Source organism: Rhea americana, unplaced genomic scaffold (assembly GCF_003343005.1).
Source record: "Rhea americana isolate MKP2758 unplaced genomic scaffold, rheAme1 scaffold_691, whole genome shotgun sequence".
Lineage (NCBI taxonomy): Eukaryota > Metazoa > Chordata > Aves > Rheiformes > Rheidae > Rhea > Rhea americana.
The window spans coordinates 3,752-7,010 of NW_028186858.1; the positions used below are offsets into that span (position 1 = coordinate 3,752).

At 69.1% G+C, this 3,259-nt stretch overlaps 1 protein-coding gene across 2 annotated transcripts in view; it reads right to left on the reverse strand.

Annotated features, from left to right (window-relative positions):
- The window catches only part of LOC146586389 (transcriptional corepressor CBFA2T3-like), a 22,000-nt gene that overhangs the window by 3,745 nt on the left and 14,996 nt on the right, over positions 1–3,259 (reverse strand). The gene's annotated exons all lie outside the window — the stretch shown is intronic.

Sequence of the window (3,259 nt, forward strand, 5' to 3'; positions counted from 1 at the left end):
GGGGCTCCCGGAGCCGCCGCTCGCTCCCCAAAGCGCCCGGGCTGCCCGGGGCTCGGCAGAGCTCCTGGCGCCCGCCGCGCGATCCCCCCGGGAGCGCGCCCGCGCCGTGACGGCTGGCCGCAAGTGCGGGGGCAGCTGTGGCGGTCCGTCAGCGCGCGCCGGCCCGGGAATCGCCGCGGCCCCGGCCGAGCCAAAGAAGGAAGCGCCCGGCGCTGCCCCGCCGGCCCGGCACCCCGGCCGGGGTCCCGCCGAGCCCGGCCAGCTCCCGCCAGGCGCTGCTGATAAACACTAATCTAATATGCACGCTTAATCCACGGCAACTGCTGCGAGATTAATTGAACCCTGCAAGAGCACACTGCCCAGGCTAAATAAAACCGGGGGCTCAGCCAGAGCGAGATGCTATCGGGGTTCGCGCCGCAGCCGGAGCCGCGTCGGAGAAGCAGGAACGCAGCGCGGGGCGCTCCCGCGCRCCGGCACGGGCGCTCGCCGCGGAAAGGCTGCAGAAAGGCCCCGGCGCGAGGAGCTTGGCCGACGCTGGACGCCGAAGGCTGCGCGGGGGCAGAGCTGGAGCCGGAGGATCGGGGCGGCCGGTTCCCCGCCATCCCGGGAGCGCCAGCCAAGTAGCTTGGCTCCAGCCGACGTCAGGGCCAGGCTTTCTCTGGGGCAGGGCAGGAGGGGGCTTGCGGGAAGACGATGGCCCGGGCGAGCCGGAGAGGCCAGAGGTGCCCCGGGACGCAGCATCGCTCCTCTCCCGCCCCGGCTGGACYGTGCCGCCCGGGGGACGTGCCAGCGCTCCCGGCACCCGGCCCAGCCGGAGCGCGTCGCGCCACCCCGGCCGCAGCATCCCTCGCTCCCGCCGCGCTGGGCCAGCTCCCGGCCCCGCTCGCGCAGCCGAGAGCCCCGAACGCCCCCGGCCTCGGCCCAGGGCGCCTCCGCRGGACGAGCAGCGCTGGGAGCTTCGCCCCTCGCAGCCCTCGCGGGAAGGGGAAGCCAGGGGCGAGGGCAAGTCCCCACGTGCGGCAGCAACTTTAGGCCAGGCTCTAAGGAAATGGCAGCGCTGGCAGCGAGGGCTCGGGGGAAGTGGTGTGCCGCGCCGCACGGGCACGAGGCGCCGCGCCGCAGCCGCTGGGTTTTGCAGCAGCGGCAGCCGCGGGATAACTTCGCAGCAGCCGCGGGATAACTTCGCAGCGGCAGCCGCGGGATAACTTCGCAGCGTTTCCCTCTGCCCGGAGAAGTCCACCCCTCCGTGCAGCGACGGGGCTGCAGGATGGAGCAGGGGACCGGCCGCAGTCGGAGCACCGACAGGGTGGATGTGGCACCGGAGCAGCTGCTCTCCCCTCCCGGGACAGACTCCAGCTCTCTCCCGGCCCCGATTGCGGGTCCTGGCCCCAGGCTACCGAAGCCAAGGCCCCGGCAGCCCCCTCCAAGGCCCCGCTCTGCAGAGCCTTCCCAGCACCAATTTTGGGCACCCTTCGCTCGGTGCAAACGCCTCCCCGGCGCAGGGGGCCGCAGGGCTGGGCCAGGAGAAGGTGGCGACGGCCGTGGGCAGGACACAGTGCCGGTGCCCTGCGCCGCTGCTCGCTCCTCCCGGGCTGGCAAGGCAAGACGTTCGCCCCCGTCTGCAGCCCAGCCCCGTCCCCGTCCCCGTCCCCCTTSCTCCGCCGCCGGCCCAGCTCTGCACGCGTGCCCAAGCCGCCGTGCACGGGCGGGACACACGGATACGCTCCTTCTGGCACCAGCGCGGCTTTTCCACCACTTCACATCAAGAGGAAAGTTTCCACGAAGCTGAACAAACACCAGGGGAAACCGGGTTTGGGTGTGCTTTTGCTTTTTTTCTTTCTTTTTTTTTTTTTAGGTAATAAATTTTCCCTGATGTGTTTATAATCCAAACACTGCAGCACAGGCACGAGAAACAGCCCCAAAACCTGAAGGATTTCTTGGCGTCGAGGCTGCGAAATGCCCAAAGCAAACAGCGCGAGGCACCTCGGGGACGCGCGAGGCTCCAGCCGCAGCCGCCGCGGGCGGCGCCGACCCCCGAGCCGGCGGAGCGGGGCCGGCTGCAGGCCCCGGACGGGAACGGGGCGCCGCGTCCAAGGCCGTCCACCAGCGGGATACCGGCACTCGCTGCCCTGGAAATCCTGGCTTGGCCTTGCAAAGCCGCTGCCATCGCTTTCGCAGGGCTTCCGAGCGCCCGCCTCCCCCCGGCAGCGCTCGCAAATGTGGCAATAATTCCCTGACATGACTCAAACTCCGCTGGAATTTTTTTTTTTCCTCTTTGGGGTAATTTGTCCCAGCCGCTCGGGGCTGTGTCTGTTTTCCTACATCTGGTTTCCATTAGGCTTGTGCAGCCCAGATGAATAAGTAATAATATAAAAATAAAAGGATTAGTATTTTCTCTCTCGCTGGTGGGAGCAGAGCCTCCCCCGCCCTGCCTCCCGGTGGGAATCGGATGCCGAATCCCGCACACCCCCGCGCGACCCAGAGCCCTCGATTTGTCACACCGGCGGGTTTAACCCTCAGCACCCTGGCTGGGCCGCGGTCCCCGCCGGGCGAGGGGCGCCGCGCGCTGCAGCAGCCCGGGACCACGCTGGGGAGCGGGGGCTCTGCGCCTCCGCYGGGGGCCGGCACCCCCAAATCGCTCCCCCGTGCTTAACCTCGGCCCTTCCCTGGGAAAAGCTGTGGGAGAGCCCCAAGGGGGTCCTGCGAGCCCGACGCCCTCCCTCCCACTGGAGACAGATCCACGCCAGCTGCATGCACCCCAGTGTGCAGCGCTGGGTGCCGGCAGGCAGCAGCGCGTGCCGCTGTGCAGCCGTGCGCACCAGTGTGTAATGCCAGGTGCTGGCGGGCAGCAACACATGCCACCCTGCAGCTGCGTGCACCGGCGGGCAGCTCCAGATACTGCCGGGCAGCAGCGCACGCCACTGGGCAGCCGTGCACACCAGTGCGTGCCTCCGGATACCGCTGAGCAGCAACGCACGCCACTGGGCAGCCGTGCACACCAGTGCGTGCCTCCGGATACCGCCAGGCAACAACGCACGCCACCGGGCAGCCGTGCACACCAGTGTGTGCCTACGGATACCGCCGGGCAGCAATGCACACCACCGTGCAGCCGTGCACACCAGTGCGTGCCTCCGGATACCGCCGGGCAGCAGCGCACACCACCGTGCAGCCGTGCACACCAGTGTGTGCCTACGGATACCGCTGAGCAGCAACGCACACCACCGTGCAGCCGTGCACACCAGTGCGTGCCTACGGATAC